The sequence below is a fragment of the Heterocephalus glaber genome, unplaced genomic scaffold (genome assembly GCF_053883595.1).
Source record: "Heterocephalus glaber isolate CG9 unplaced genomic scaffold, H.glaber_assembly_v1.0 deba00001444, whole genome shotgun sequence".
NCBI classification, from domain to species: domain Eukaryota; kingdom Metazoa; phylum Chordata; class Mammalia; order Rodentia; family Bathyergidae; genus Heterocephalus; species Heterocephalus glaber.
In genome coordinates this window covers 4913845-4931051 of record NW_028258297.1, presented here as the reverse complement: position 1 = coordinate 4931051, position 17207 = coordinate 4913845, and positions in this window count along the sequence as shown.

Below are 17207 nucleotides of genomic sequence, written 5' to 3'. Positions count from 1 at the left end.
TGATTCAAGGGACCTCCCCAGCTCACACACGGAGCAAGGGCCACCTGCGTCCAGGACACCTGGCCAGATTGGCGTTTGCCTACTCACGAAGAGCTGTCTCCATTCCTGAGCCCGTCCTGAGCCTCCCGCACACCAGGTCAGCCACCCCATTAACTCCACAGTGCAAATGCAAAAACATTGCCACTCAGCTTATATATGACGATGGCACTTGAAGCTGGACGAGCCTCTGCCACTCTCCCAAGGTCAAGCAGTGGAGAGATGAGCTCTCCCCAGCCAGGCTGCAAAGCCCCACCCCTGTCCCCTGCATCTGCCAGGAGCAGATCCCTCACTGATTGGTGACTCCTTGCAGCTGACCTGGCTGGCCCCTCGGTCCCCTGGCTCTGCCCACCTGCAGGCCGGGTGCAGCCCCTGTCCTCAGCTGGGATGGCTTCAAAGTGCAGAGATCTCTGTCTACAGTGGCTGGGTGATACCAGCTCCGCTTGGAAACAGAGCCGGGTAATAAGGAGGCACAATGGGCCCTAATTGCCTCCTACTCTTTTATCATTTATTGTGTACTCTCTACAGACCTCAGGGAAGCTAATTGGCAGCTGGCCTTGAGCTTGCGAGGAGCAGCTCGGCCCTTTAAGTGACTAATCTTGGAGAGATCAGAGGCTGCGAGTTGCATATGGAGGAGCTCAGAGCCCGGCTTGGGGACACAGAGAGCACCCAGGCAGGAGGCCGGAAGGATTCTGGACATCTGCGCTCCTAGCCAGAAACCACAAGAGCTCAACTTTGCAATCAGCTGGCCTGGATGGCCGGGATGTGGACACTGACCTCAGCAGGGACACCGAGGGAACCATGTGGGCTGGGTGCCTCAGGGCAGGAGACTGGGACCACAATGGATTGTGACCACAATGTTATGCAACCCCGAATAACCACAGGCCCCACATGGCGCAGTCTGCAGAGTCACACTGGTGGAAGCAGCTGCCAAGAGTGGACCACAGTGGCTTCCACCCTTCAGCCGACCTCCTTGGGGACATGGGAGCGACCCTCCAGAGGTGGGAACCTCCAGAGGTGGGACCCTCCAGCTGGTGGGTTCACTCTGACCCCACATGTGGCTCCTCTGTCCCTCTGTCCTCCTTGCATACCTCTTGTACTGCTGCCTCCATCCACCCAGCGGTTATAGTTTTCTCACTGCCCACTTCCAGGATGGTCTGTACTGGCAAAGCCTAGGAGTTGCCCTAAACAGCACACGCTTTCCCTTCGGACTCTGATTCGGTCTATCAGCGAATTCCCCCAATTCCAAGTCTCAGGAATCCAGGAAGAAGCTGGCCCCACGGCTCTCCCAGGAGGACTGAGAGGCAGAGAGGTTAGAGCACAGGAGACATCATCCCCATGCTCCGGAGGCAGCTTTGTCAAATCATGGCGCCCTCAGTTCCTCCCTGTTAGGGTGCAGCCCGCTCCCAGGAAGTCCTGTCAGGTGGTGGAGAAAGACGAATCCTGCTGTTGGGCCTGCATGGATCTGTGTTCTAGAAATCTGTGCAGGCCCGGTGGGGTGGGGGGGAAGCAGGAAGGCGGGATGGAGGGGCTGATGTTGGAAGGGAAGGAGAGGCTGACTGGGATGACGGGTGCCCTGGGAACACAGAGAACCACAGGCACCCAGGGCAGGGATGAGGACAGGCCGGGGGGAGGGAAGAGCCAGAGGGAAGGCTGTCCCTTGCCGTGGGAACAGCGCGTGCAGAGACCACAGAGCAGAAGGAGCCCAGACCACAGCACCAGCCTGCGTGTCCCCAGGTCCCAGGCAGGACCCAGCATGGGTGCCATGGGCAGCTAACACCTCTGACCCAGGTATGGCCTTAGCCTCCTGCCGCATGGTAAGGCCAGCAGCCGGGGATCCAGACCACAGGATCCACCTGGGGATCCCTGGAGACACAGACTCCCCTGGCTCCGGGCCCCATGGGGCACTCAGTGACCACGTGCAGACTGCAGCTCAGGCAAGCGCGTTCTGCTTCAGCCACTGTCGCCAGCTGAGGGATGGGTGAGGGCTCTCTTCCCTCTGGAAGGGCCAAATGGAGCCGACCAGGACCCCACACCTGGTGAAGGGGTCACCGTGTCCAGAACGCTGGGGTCACTCTGATGCCTACACTCCCTGCAGGTCTGGTCTTGGAGCCTGGTAAATTAGCCTCTCTGGCTGGCTCTGTGCAAAGGACAAAGGGAGCTGAGGCTTCTGGGATGACCAGAGCAGGGGTGGCTGCTCTCTGGTTGTGCAGTGATCAACAAGGACCCAGACCGGGACCAGGCAGCTGAGGTCCAAAGCCCAGCATGCTCCACATTGCAGGTGACTGTGAATTGTCCCCTAGCCCCTGAGCCTCAGTGTCCCGTAGAGGATGGAGAACCTGTGCCTTAGAGCAGGAGATGAGCTCACAGAGACCCCAAGTCACAATACCCACAGGAGCCCGAGGAGAAGGCAGTGGGCGGGGCTTGGGGACCCAGGAGGGCAGGTTCCCAGCATAAATGTCCCCAGCTCAATGGCAGGGCCTCCACAGGAAGGGCAGCAGGAGAGAGGAATCAATTAACTCAAGTTGGTGGCTGTTATTGTAGGTCTTTGAGATGGAGAAAGAGAAAATACTCCACTTCTCTGTGTTTCAAATTAAGAACAGAAAACATCCAATCCTCTGGAATTGTCGGAGAGGACACTTGAGCTTTATTTCGGGGCCACTCAGGCTGAGAGGGTGGAGGAGGTGATGTGGGGAGACAGGGCAGGAGGGAAGGAGCAGTGAGTGGCATGGGGGAGACGTGGAGAGAAGAGACCCCAGGAGGCCCGCTCTGGCCCAGGGCTGGTAATCTTGTCACCGGTCCTGTGTCCCTGGCGGCCCAGGGCAGGGCTGGAGGAGTGAGTGGAGCAAGGCAGCACTGTCCGCTGTGGGCCAGCATCTAGGGTGTGAGCTCTCCCTGTCAACCTGGAGCAGGCGACACCCTTGTGGGGTTTGAGTTGCTTTGGGTGGGTTCTCAAGTCACCTCTGTCTGAAGGGCTGCTCAGCTTGGAGAAGGATGAGGAGGGGATGCAGTCAGGCTCCGCTTGTCTCTTCCCAGAAGGCCACCGACCCCGGGGCGGCAGACATCCCAACTACTCCGGCTGTCGGGGCTGCTGTCACCCCCAAGAGCAGGCCAGAGAACCAGAACTGGGGTACTCAGGGGTGACACTGTGACCACCCAGCCCTCAGGCTGATGAGCGGAGGAGCTGGGTCTGCACGGGGCCGTCTGGCACGCACGCTGTCCATGCATACAGTCAGATCTCAGCAGTGACCCCTCCACAACAGGACAGGGCTAACTCTGGACGGGAAATAGTTCACACCCCAAATGCTGGGGCTGCAGCGAAGGAGCGCTGTTTCCTAACCCAGCTTCCATGGTTTCCCTTCTGCAAATTCACCTTTGGTTTGTAGGTGGCTCAGTTCTTCCCTTTCCAAGCTAGAGTGAACATGGAGGGCCTGGGCCCCTGCATAACTACAGTGTGGAAACAGGGCTCCCAAGCCCTGGTGCCAGCAGCCACAGTGGCTCCCACGTCCCTGGTGCACAGGGTTCTTTGGTTGACGATGTGACCCAGGCTTGCAGGTGACACTTGATATCAATGGGTCCCTGTTTATCATTATGGCCAGTGGTGTGTGGCCAACCTCCCTGTTTTCACCGCTTCCCTGGTCTGGGCCCCCTGGGGTCCTTCCTTGCTCCCCATTTGCCCAACTTCCCCCCATGCGCAGCCTCCCCACACGGCCACCCCTACTATGTCCTCTGATTCTCCAATCCCTTCTGGAGCATTGGCCATGCAGGGCTCATCAGCCCATTTCCCAGATGAATAAACTGAGGCTTGTGCAGGCTGAAGGATGTGTCTGGGGACATGGCTCTGGGACATGGGCTAGTTCTGGACCCACGGGTCCTCAGGAAGGGGCGCATCAGAGGAGGAGACCAAGCCTCTTGCACAAATGATTCTGTACAGGATTCGTCTTCTTAAAGGGCTGCTCTCTGCCCAGGGTCTGGAATTGTTGGGAGGCAAGGCAGTGTTTAACTGAGAAAAATGACCCTGGCCCCTCACAGCTGCATGCAGGGTGGCATTTAAAGTCCTTTGTAGCTTAAGGACACTGGGCCACGAATTCTTTATCATGTGAATTCCTGTGAACCAGAGTATCTGCGAGTGACCTTTAACCCTCCAGCCTGTCCTGACACCACTGGCCAGGTAATTCTCCAGAGCAGCCATGTCCCTGGGCCCTCGGCTGTGGATTATTAAAGAGCAGGCCAATTATAATCCAAGTAATGGGATCAGAGGTTCCCAGCCAGCACTTCATTTAGAGCCAGTGCGGAGTACCTTCAGGTGTTCTGGGAAGCAACTCCAGTGCAGGGGACTCATCTGCCTTCGGGGTCCAGGAGCTGCCCACCCTGCACCTTCCAGGCCCAGAGAGGGACGACCGGGCTGACTGTGGCACCGGCTTCTGCCTCCAGCCTTTGCCTGGACGCCCCCCTTCTGCTCCGCTGCCAGCCAGCGCCTCCTCCAGCTGCTTTGTGGTTGAGCCATCTCCTTGGGAACTCTCTGGTCCCCCTAGTGGCACCCAGGGCTCCTCCATCCCTCCTCTGGGACCCCCACACTGGGAGGAGTATTAATACCCAGTGCTGATGTTCCCCTGTGATCCTGAACTTGACTTTGTCCTCTTCGCTTCTGCTTCCACCAAGAAAGGCACAGGCCCCCAAACAGCCAGGAACTCAGGATAGTGGAAGCCGCAGAGCCCAGTCACCCCAGCCACAGCTCCAGGAGTAGGAAAACAATCCATGTTTGCTATCAGCACTGGGGAATGCTTGTTACATGGCACTGTGACAGCAAGAGCTCACCAATGCAGGGGACTGAGGAAAGGTCACTCCTTTCCCTGATGGGCAACTGATCTGGATGAAATGGCTCACAGTTTCAGCCCATGGTCAGCCTGCTCAAATGCAAAAGCAACTTGGAGGAAGGGCCTACTAGGGAGAAAAGCTGCTCACAACTTGATAGGCAGAAAGTGGAGAGAGAAGCAGGAAGCCAGGGAGGGAGACGCACCCTTCAGGTCACAGCCCCAGCGACCACCTCTAACCAAGCTCCACCTCCTCACAGCACAGTCAGCCTCCAACTCATCCATGGATGAACCCAATGATGCGCACAGCACCCCACGATCCAGTCACCTTCCCAAAACCACACCTCCCAGGGCAGGAGAGTTCTGGGGTTGCTCTTGAGCTAAGCCATCGCAGGGATAAAGGCTACAGGGCATCTGCTAGGGTGGCTGAAGACACCACAGGGTTTGTGTTATCTTGCACCAAGCCATGTGTACATGCATCATTTTGCTAACTCCGGATCTTTCCGTAATTGTGCTCCTTTCCAATGGAAGTGATTGGTTAAGTGCACACAGCCTCCAGCCCCAGGCCTGCGTACCATCAGTGCTTGATAAACGAACGGGACCGAAGCTGTTATTTCAGAAGATGCTTTGGTCGCCAGGCCTCCTTACAAAGCCTTGGGGACCATGTCCTGGGCCTGGGGCACTACTGTGGTGGTTGGGACACAGCTACCACTGCTGACGGCCCCAGCCCTCCTGGGGGGCTCAGGGGTATGCCAGGAAGGGAGGGGTCTCTTGCCAGTCCCAGGAAGTCTGTGGACACCCTAGGCCTGCTTCCAAAGCACCTAGGGACAAGCGAGGCTGGGCGTCCATGTGCCTGCATTGCTCGGAGTCAGTTAGCAGAGCAGAAGCCACGTTCCCAGGAAGGAGCCAGCACGCAAGGACTGACCGTTTTGATTTGCGGCCCGGGCATAGCCTGTTCCACCCTCAGCAGGCTGGCCCTATTTGAAGGAGGCCAACCATGTGCCCCAAATCTATGTGCTTCGATGTTGGTCAAGACCCTGGGGGCCAAGGTAGCAGCAGGAGGAGTGGCTGTGGGGACCACCCCAACCATCCCGGTCACGCGGGGTGGGTACAGCTGGGGAGGCAGTGCCCATGGGAGGGTCCCTGCAGGTCACCAGCCTTTCTGTGTGTGTGATGCACACGTGTGTTCACTTGTGGATTTGGATTTGACAAATGTGGCCTACAGTGCACCAGGCTCCTTGCTGGGAAGCGCTAGTCCTGAGACACAGTCAGAAGAGGAGACTGTGACATACAAACCGTTCCCTCCCCGGGTCCTGCACTGTGCTGTGTCCCGAGTCCTGTTCAAGAGCTATTAATCCCCTGGCACCCCTAGGACCAGGAAAGGAGGAGTGCACTGAACCAGGTCCTTTCTGTAAACCGGAAGCCTTACCCAGAGTCAGGGAACTCCAGACCCACACAGGGAACTGTCCATTCGCCCAGGAAGGCATCCCCCTCACTGGTCTTCCGGGGAGGTCCTCGCCCACAGCCAGCAGGGCAGAACCTGGGTGGTGCCTCTCCTGCCCATAGCCACAGTCTGAGCAGGATGGGGACATCTCGCTCTTCCCAAAGGCACCAGCATCTGCAACCCATCAGCACACCAATTCCTAAACTTGTGAGGCCGGCATTTCCCGGGTTGAGGGGACACATGCTTGGGTGGTGGCTGAGAGTATTGGAAGAGCTGAAGGGCAGACTGCCCCTGCCAGTCTGGGACATGGACAGGGAGGCCAGAAGTGGCATCAGGACCCCTCCCAAAGGGACTGATGCTCCAGTCAGGATCCTGGGAGTCTCAGAGGGAAAGAAGCCACAGGGAAAGTTGCTCCTGCCTCCCCTGGAGCCCCGCCCACCCCCAGGCCACAGCTACCTCTTGCCCATGCCAGTGGCCCCTTACCTGTGCCCGAGGCTGGTCACTGTCCAACTGATGGGAAGCTGGCACAGGGAGGCCACTTCAGGAGCCCAGGCTGCTGTCCCTGCTCAGACGCAGGGCCTGCCACGCTCGGGGCAGCCTGTCCCCGGCTGGGGCCCGTATATGTGTGCACCTATGGGGACTGGATGCCTCCACGGGACCAGGTCAAATATTCCTGGCTGCCACCTGCCACCAGCCCATCCCAGGGGCCAGCTGCCTAAGAAGGGGGCACCGCGGCCAGGCCGGGGCCGCCATCATCTGCCAGTCAGGCGGCCGCGGCTCTCCAGGCTCCTGCTGGCGGCTCAGGCTCAGGCAAGCAGGTTATTTTTAGAGCTCGGCCCTTCCCCAGACACCAGGATCCCAGCTGAGATCTCCAGCAGCCCCAAGTAGCCTGATCCTGGGCTGAGCTGTTGCTTCCTGGGAATGTTCTAGAAGAGAGAGGAGGAGGCCAGGAAGGGATAGGGTCCTCTGCATTCTCACGGGAGAACACAGGACTGGACCGGGGTCTCCATGGCTCCTATGGCAAGAACAGCCCGGCCTCAGCAACCCGGCCTCGCCTCAGCGCAGGCAGGGGGTCTGCTCCCTGGGAGCCTTGGTTTCCTTATATGCAAGGTGACAGCGGACAGAGGGCAACTGTCCAGAGCAGGCTGGGGATCCGAGACTGCCCAGGAGCCAGGATCAGGCATCACTGCTGGTAGGTGCTCTACGCCCCCCACCCCCCGGGGCGCACAAAGCACCGACTAAGCCCCGTGCCCACTCTGTACATAGGAGATGCTCAAGAATACTCAGTAAGCCAGGGGAGATGCTGTCCTCAAGTGGACACTACTGTTGGTCCCCTCCCCACCTGCCAGGTCCTGGGAATGCACCCATTTGACAGGGGGAGTCTGAGATCCGGAAGGGGAGGGGGCTTCTGAGGGCCTGTAGGACCAGTCTCCAAGCTCACACACTGTCCCTTCCTGTCCTGCCTGACCTGCCCAGGGCCGCTGATGTGTTCCCCTTGGTGACATGAGCATTGTTCATGGATCCCCGTATCTGCAGCTGCCCCTCCCCTATTCCCTACCATGCCTGCCCTCGAGTGCCAGGCCCTCTGCAGGTGCCCTCTGCCCTGCCAAGGGTGCTCTGCAGTGTATGGGGGCTCCAGCCTGGCTCAGGTCATTTCTTCCTGGAGAACCCAGAGAACCTCTCTACCCCTCTGGACCTTGTTTCCCATCCATAAAACCAAGCAGTGGCTCCCTGTCTGCAGCGAGCAATGGGCTTACTGTAATAACAAAGGGGGTGGATCCAGCTGCACCAGGGCTGCCGTGTTAGCTTGTCCACTTTGGCCAAGCTCCCAGGAAAGCTATTTACTAATCTTTGCTGTGCCTTTGCTCAGTGTCCCCCAGGAAGAGAAAAACTCGGCCCCATGGGCCCTGGCCCCCATGCAGAAAGCATGGAGACAGTTGTGTCCCTGCAGGCACCCGAATCTAAGCACCATCACACCTGGCAGAGCCTCTCAGAGGCTGGAGGTTGAGCAGAGGCTCACTGATTGCCATGGTGACCAGCCCTAGGAGTCAGCGAGACCCTCCCTGCAACAAGGGTTGAGGGTCAAGTGGGGTCAGGAGGAGTAGATCATGGGGCTCCCTTAAAAAGCATTTGGTGTTATTTTCTGAATTCTTGGACTTTTTTTTCCTTCTGAGTTAGACAAGAGTTTAATTCTTTCCATGGTGCAAAATTAGGAAAACAGAAAAAATCAAGAAGAAAAGTGTCCCAGCACCCGAGGAACCTTGTCAACCACGGCTGAGACTCAGCTATTTCATCCTTTTTCCTATATCCAGCTATAAATATACATCTCAGACAACATGGAAACATTCTATATTTACAAGCTCTAATCCACTTTACTCACTGCCGTCATTTCCCAGGATTCTGAGGACTTTTCAGAAAACAGTTGGAACTGGCGGTATAAGATGCCTTCATGTGTAGGCCACAGTTCATGCAGCCCTTCCTCCGGGGCCCAAGGTCCTGTCCCTTGACTGGCTTGGGGAGCCTGGGTGCCCCACATCCCTCACCAGGGTCTTCCTTGCTGGGGCCAGAGTGAGCCAAGTCACTGGGGCGTGAAAATCCTCCGGGAGTCAGAGGCTACAAGAGACCTGACGGGGTGACCTGCTTAGAGGTGCACAGCGGGCCTTGGTGAGGTGAAGACAAGCCCCCCATCACCCTGGAGTTCTGCAGGACGGGCCCACAGGGGCCCACAGCCTGGGTTGAAGAGTGAGAGCTAAGAGGTCCTGCTGCTTCCAGGCTCCTCGGAGGCTGGGTAATGTCTGCCACCCTGTTACAACCTCTTCTTCCCACTGGAGGAGGGAGGCCCTGGGTTGGAGCCCTGGGGCTATCCAGTCTCAGAGCCAAGGGGCACAGACAGGAAGTGTGTCCTGGTTGGCTGGGGCACCCTGGGGAGACCCTGAAACTCAGGGAACGCAGAACTGGGTGGGGTCGCTCTGGACCCTGTGCTACTCAGTCCACAGCAGAGACCCCCCAAGTCAGCCCAAGCCCTGTGGGCTGGGATTGTGCTCCAGCTGGACCCCCCAGAGCCCTGTAGTCCAACTCCCCATTGAACAGATGGAGAGACTGAGGCCTGGAGCAGACAAGGCCCCGCCTGTGTCCCATCCTAACCCTAAGGGCCAGCTCCAACTTCCTCTTGGGTCCCCCTTCCCATGGCTCTCACTTCCTGCGCCTTTCACTTCCTGTGACCTAACATACGGCTCACCCTGATGAATGCTCCATGTGAACTCTGAATGTGTGCTTTGCGATTGTTAGGTGGGGTATTTTATAAATACTAATTAGATCAAGTTTGTGCTGTTCAAATATTCTCTAACCTAACTGATACATTTCTTAGCTCACAGAAGAGTTTTTAAATTTCCACTTTATTTCTTAATCTATTTCTCCCTTTTTTGTCAATGTTTGCCTAGTATATTTTAATACTATGTTATTCTAGGCGTACATATTTAGGTACATTTACTTAACAAATTGACTATTTTATCATTATGAAGTGTTCTTCTTTATCTCATAATATTTTTTGGTTGTTTGCTTTAAAGTCTACCCTACTTGTTCTTAGTACAACCACATCAAACTTCTTTCATTCATATTTGCATATTATACCTTTTTCTAGCCTTTGCTTTTGACCTTTTTATTTTGAAAGTAATCTTTTCTAGGTGGTCTATAATTGAGACATGATTTGCACCCAGTGCAACAGTCTTTGCTGTTTGATTTAGAGGTTTGGTTCATTTATATTTAATGCAATGGTTGATGTGATTGAGTTTATGTCTACCACTTTGCTATTTGTCACTCTAATTTTTGATTGTCCATTGCTCCCTTTTGCCTTCTTTGGGATCAGGTATTTTTTAATGTTACCTTTTATTTCTGCTACTGAATTCTTAACTACACTCATGTTGTAAGCTTTCCCTTCACTTCATTTGGCCTCTCCAGAGAGCCATCTTGTCCATGAGATTAGAAAGAAAACACAGTTCTTTGTACCTGTCCACTTTTTGGCCTTTTCTATTTCCCTTCACTCCTCCTCTAGCTCTGAGATGGGCCCCAAAGGGCAGCCTTTAGCATTTTAAAAATCACAATTCTGCTGCCATTGTCTTCCATTTATTAACTGTTTAACTCTTGTTTTGAAAGATTATTCTTATTAACATAGAATTCCAGCTTGACAGATTTTAAAATAAATTTTATTTTATTTCGTCCCACCACCCCGAAGCCCCTTCCCTTCCCTATATACAATTGACAATTTTTTAAACTAACACATCCATCATGAATATTCTTGTTTCCTGTATGTAGTATGACTTGTTTTCTCTGGCTGAGTCTATGGTTTTTCTCTTTACTTTCGGTTTTCAGAAGCTTGAATATGATGTGATCATGGGTGGCTTTTCTTTATGGTCACATTTATCCTGCTTAATTTTAGTTTCATGGGTGCTTTCCATCAAATTAATGTTCAGCCCTTACTTCTTCAAAGATTTTCCTTCTCTAATATAAGTCTTCATGAGTCTAATTACACATTTCTCTCACTATGTGGTATTCTCCTGTGGGTCTCTTTTTTAATTATTTTATTTTCAATAGTTTTAGATTTGTAGAATTATTGTAAAGTTAGAGTAGAGATTTTGCATACATCTCACACCCATTTTCTTTGTTATTAATATCTTATATTAACATGGTACATCTGTCACTATTAATAAACATTTTCAAATTTTGTTCAGTAAAGTATGTATTTCATTCAGATTTCCTAGTGTGCCCTTTCTGTTCCAACATCCCTCCAGGATACCATATTATAATTAGAGGTCAAGTTTTCTTGGACTTTCCTTGGTTGGGAAAGCTTTTGGGTATTTGGTCAAATACTCCTTAATTGAAATTTTAAACGGTTTTCTCCCATGATTAGGCTGGTGGTGTGGGTTTTGAGGAAGAAGACCACAAGGTGATGTGTGCTGCTCATTGCATAATATCAAGGGCATGTGACAGCAAAACGTTGACCTTGATCATCTAGCATTGTTCAGTTTCCTTCCCATCTCTCCACAACACCCTCTTTGGAGGGAAGCCACTAGGTGCCTCCTGCACTGAAGGAGAGGGGAGTCAGGCTGCACCTCTGTAAATGCAGAGTATCTATAGCAATTATATGGAAATCTTCTGCGTGGGAGATTTGAATTTTTCTCCCCATTTATCTGTTCATTCAACCAGTTCTTTATACCTGGATGGACTCATGGGTATTTATTTTATACTTGTGTTATAGTCAAATATCCAACGCTACTTTACTTAAGCTGTGTTCCTATTGTGCCACCCTTGGCCAGCTATTGTCCCTGGTACTGTGTTTCCTTAATAGTCTTTAACTTCCTGGCACTACAAGATGTTGCAGGCTTATCTTATATATTTCCTGCCTTGTCCTGGAATCAACATTTATCCAAGAAACCATGATTCCTTCACCTGATTATTAGAACCTCAGATATACCCAGGTGTGGTGATGCATGCCTGTAATTCCAACTACTTGGGAGGCCGAGGCAGGAAGATAAGTTCAAGGCCAGCTCGGACAACTTAGTAAAAATTTAAAACTTAGTAAAATTTAAAAATAAAAAGAAACTCAGATGTAGGTATTTGGTGTGCCTATTTCTACAGACATTAATGCCCAGAAGTCCTGTCTGTTGGCAAAGCAGAGATGTATGTGTATGTGCTAACCTACATGCAATACCTCTCTATACCTCTTTCGATAGGCAGCATCTGTATCTACATTAACCTAAACACAACTTCATCCTGAGGTCTCCACTCTAATCCATTACTTCATGGATCAACCCCATGCTTGACTGTAACCTACAGGACAACAGTAGGGAGTCTGGCTTCCTCCATCATCCATTTAATAACCATTCAATTCCGGTGCCCTGAGCAGTGGCATCTGATAGTCAGGCCATGTCCCATGGGAGACAATTTTATAAACCAGAGCACAGTCCGGATGCACAGTTTCCTGTGCCTTTAGTCATATTTACTCATGTCTGAAGTCACTTAGGCCACACCATATTCTGATCCTCTTTGGTGAGACCATTTCACATGTATAAGACAGTTAGATTCTTTTGTCACATTCTGTTCTGGGCTTCTACAACCTCTCTCGTGGTTTTTAAGATTTGCATATATTATAGTTTGCTCTGTGCTGTTAAGGTCAATGCATTTTGGCAAATGCTTAGTGTCTTACATTCACTGTTACAGTGTCATACAGAATAGTTTCGCCACCTCAGGAACATCTCATTTAACCCTCTTCAAATACCAAACCTGTTACCTACAGATCTGTGTAAGATTTCTATAGGTTTTGGGTTTTCCAGAATGTCACATAATCAGAATCATACTGTAGGATTTTTTTCCAATTGGCTTCTTTGGCTTAGCAATATACATTTAAGATTCATCCATGTCTTTTCACGACTTGAAAGCTCATTGCCTTTTATCACTGAAAGCTACTCCATGGCTAGGATGTGTTACAGTTTATTCACCTACTCTTCCCAGCTTTTGACAACTATGAATAATGATGCCATAAATAGTTGCATGCAGGTTTTTGCATAGCCATACGGTTTCAAATCAGCTGGGTGTACACCCAGCAGAGCAATTGCCAACTTGCATGGTAAGCTTATGTTCAGCTTTGAAAGGAGCTGCCAGACTGCCTTCAAGAGCTGCTGTATCATTTTGTATTCCCAGCAGTGAATGCAAACTCCTTTTGCTTTGTATCCTTGCCAGAGCTAGGTGTTATATTTTTAAACTCACCACCAGGCCCAGGATCATGCAGATTTTCTTCTATGCTTTCTTCAAGAAGTTTTATATTTTTCTATTTTCCATGTAGGCCTCTGATCCATTTAAAGCCAATTATCATATAAGCTCTAAAGTTTGTGTCTAAGTTCCTCCTCCTCCTTCTTCTTCTCTCTCTCTCTCCTCTTCCTCCCCTTCCTCTTTCTTCTTCCTCTTCCTCACCCATATAGCCAGTTGCTTATGCACTATGCATGTGGTGCAGATTATTCTAGGACTATTGTGGAAAGACTATACTTTCTCCACCCTGCTTATTTTTCCTCTCTATTTTTAAATTTGGATAACTTTTCTTGATGTATTTCTAAAGTCTCTGCCTTTCCCCCCTGACATCCTAGTATACTATGGAGCCCATCCCATAGATTTTTCATTGCAGTTATTGTACTTTTTAATTCTTTGATTTGCACGTGAGCTTTAAAAATAGTTTTCATTATTTCTGAAATTTCATACTTGTTTGCTCATTCATACAATGTTGTTTAATTCCTCGAAGATGCCTTTCCTTTCATTCTTTGGACATATTTATGATGGCTATTTCAAAGTATCACAGGTTTATACTGCCAGTTGCCCACTGCCTGCAAGGAGTTACTTTGTGTACTTGGTTCAATTTTATAATTGTTGACCATAGAGGGTAAATCTAGTGCCACTTACCCTGTCCATGCAAGTCCCAGTGGCTTTGTCCCCCTCCTGTTCCTGGCCTCTGGTTATACTCACAATAACATTCAAATCCTTTATTTGGCCTACAGAGCTCTGCAAGTCTGACCCCGACTCACCTCTCAGATCCCACCCTTCCCTCTCTGCTTCATTCACTCCAGCCCCAAATGTTCCCCTCTTGTCCCTCGAATCCTCACACTGTTTCCAACCTTGCACTTGTCCCTCTGCCAGAACTTTCTGGCCCCAGATCTCTGCCTAGCTGGTTCCCACTTACTATTCAGACCCCAGCTCAAAGTCTCTGGAGAGTGTCCCTGTGCCCCTACCAAAGTTATCCTGCCTGTTTGAAGGTTTGCTTGCTTATTCTCCATCTCCCTACAGGGAGCAGGAACAGGTCTGTCTTCTCATGGCCCCTGGGGTCCAGCGTAGGGCTTGGGTGTACACTTGACCTTTGGAGAAACAGTCCCGCCCTGCATAATAATGTTTCAGCCAATGACAGACAGCACATGCGATAGTGGTCCTAGAACATGATAATGGAGCTGAAAGATTCCTGTTGCCTAGCAACATCATAGCCATTGTAATGTCACAGCACTATACGTGCCACATATCTGTGATAATGCTGGTGTAAACAAACCTACCGCACTGCCAGCTGTATAAATGTACAGCACATGTAACTGTGTGCCTATGTACTTGGTCACAATCATAAACAACTATGATACTGGTTTATGTTTTTTTTTTTGGTACCCGGGATCAAACTCGGGTCCTTCCACTTGTGAGGCAGGCGGCGGAACCACTGAGCTAAATCCCCGGCCCTGGTTTATGTATTTACTACACTACACTTTTATCAGTATTTCAGAATGTACTCCTACTTAAAAAGAAAAACAAGTTGAAGCTGGACATGGTGATACAGCTACTTGAGAGGCTGAGGCAAGGGGATTCCAAGGTTAAGGCCAGCCTGGGCAACTTGGCATGACCCTGTTTCAAAATAAAATAAATATAAAGAGCTTTAGGGGTAGTTCAGTGGTAGAGCACTTGCCTCCCATGAGGGAGGCCCTGGGTTCAACCCCCAATACTGGAAGGAAGGAAGGAAGGAAGGGAGGGAGGGAGGGACGGAGGGACGGAGGGAGGAAAGAGGAAGAAAGAAAGATAGCTGTGAATGTCTGCTGTGCTCCCAGCAGCAGCCTCATTCATCTGGAGTCTGCCACATCCCTGGACTGTATCAGGGCGCCCCAGGAACCGATGGTCCTGGCCCACCTAGGCCTGTGTAGTGCTCTCTGGGATGTCTCAGGGATAGGATTGCCTAATGACACCTGTCTCCAAATTGGTCCCGTGTTCTGCCTGAATTCTCCCCTTGCCTTCCCTTTGCTGAGCCCCCAAGGCCTGTGGTAAGGGTTTCATTTTCCAGGGAAGCTCTGTAGGAATCCTCCTGCACCCCATGCCATCTGCATGCTACCGCCTTCCATCTGCAGCCTCCCACTCTCCGTTTTCTCCTCCAGGTGGAACCACACACCTTTCCCTGATGGGGCTGGTGGCATAACACCTGCCCTTGGCCCTGTACAGAGGAACCAGCAAGTAGCCCTGGGAACCAGGCCTGTCACATGGGAAGATGGACAGCAGGAAGCAGGGGCCAGGCTGGAGGCTGGATATGCATCACCCCATCCCCAAGGCTATAGGCTAGAAGCCAAGGTGGGCACTGAGTCCCTGCAGCCCTTACAGGTGCAGCCTGGAGGAAGGGACAGGGCAGTGGGGACCAGGGGTCATTGGCCCTGGCTGCATGGGAAATCTGTGAGAAACATTAAAATACACTGATGTTGGAGCCCGCCCCTACCCAGTCATGTACCTGCAGCCCCTACCCGGTCATGTACCTGCAGTCACAGGGAGTGCCCCAGCATCCACATTAGTAGGAGCAGCCCAGGAGAGGCTAAAGTCCTCATCGCTAAGTGACACAGAGCTGTGTCTTGGTTCACTCCTTCTCCCAGGGTTGAAAAGCTGTGCCTGGAGCCCTGTACCACAGCTCCTGCTCCTGGGTCCCAGGGGATGGCAGGATTTGTGGCTGGCGGAGCTGGTCGACCTCGCAGCCTAATTGACTGTTTATACTCCCTAAATGGAGAGTGGCGGCTTTCTTCCGCAGCCGATGCCACCCTAATTGATATTTGTTTTCCTCTCTTCCCAGAGGCAGTCAGGAAATAGGAAATCTTGCAGGCTGTTAAGCTTGATCTCTGTCTAAGAGACTTTGAGCCATACTGGCTCTCTACCCCACCCCATTCTCCTGTGCGGGGGACCCACTCGGGAAAGGGCAAGGTCTGCATGCTCAGATAGTCAGGGCTGGTCCATGGAAACTGCCCATCCGCCTTCAAGATGAAAATGTGTCCCATGAAAGCCATTCTCTAGAATGCTCTAGAGATCAGCTGCTGCTGTTGTGATGACCCCTCTGGGGCCCAGGACCTGGGAGCAGTGGGAAGCAGTGGGTGGCACCGAGATGGCTGCCATCTCGCTGATCTTAGCTTCTCCTAATGATGGTGGTAAGTATGATTGATGACGGTGATGGTGATGGTGATGAAGGTGATAATGACAATGAGGATGTTGAGGGTGGCTTGAAGGTGATGGTGATTATGGTGACGATGTGATGATGATGGTGATGATGACAGTGGTGGTGATCGTCATGGTGACGATGGTCATGGTGACGATGGTCATGGTGGTGATCGTCATGATGGTGATCGTCATGGTGACGATGGTCATGGTGGTGATCGTCATGGTGACGATGGTCATGGTGACGATGGTCATGGTGGTGATCGTCATGGTGGTGATCGTCATGGTGATGATGGTCATGGTGGTGATGGAGATGATTGTAATGGTGGTGATGACTATAAGCATAGTAATAATGGGGATCATGGTGATAATAATGATGGCTTTGCTGGTGACAGCAAGGATGATAATGGTGAGGTTGAGGATGGTGGTAGGGATGGTGAAGATGACAGTGGTGATGATGGTCATCTAATGGGGCATTGAGGGGAGTGAGAAAAGATGAACAAATGATTATTGTCACATGGATGAGGACAGTCCTGGCATCACCTGAATGTGGCCTGAAGCTGGTCAACCAACTACATGAGTGGACACTTCCTCCGGGGATGGCAGGGGCACCCACTGCCTGCGATGGGAGCCTTCTGGTGTGAATTCATGCACTGTCTTGCCCTTCCACCCACATTGCTCTCCTCATCCACAACAGGGAAATGACTGGGCTAATTATAGAAAAGAAATAATTGCCAGGACCAGCGTAGTGTATGGAGTGTAATCTGTGCAAAATGCCAGCATGCTCAGCACCTCCTTTTCCTTAGGGTTGAGAAGCTCTGGGCTGTGGGTCATTCCTGGGGGACCCCCAACTACTTGGACACCCCATTTGCACCTTCTCCCAGTGCCTTGGTTCAGTGGCCAAAGATTGGGCTTCAGAGAGGCCAAGGGCATGAGCT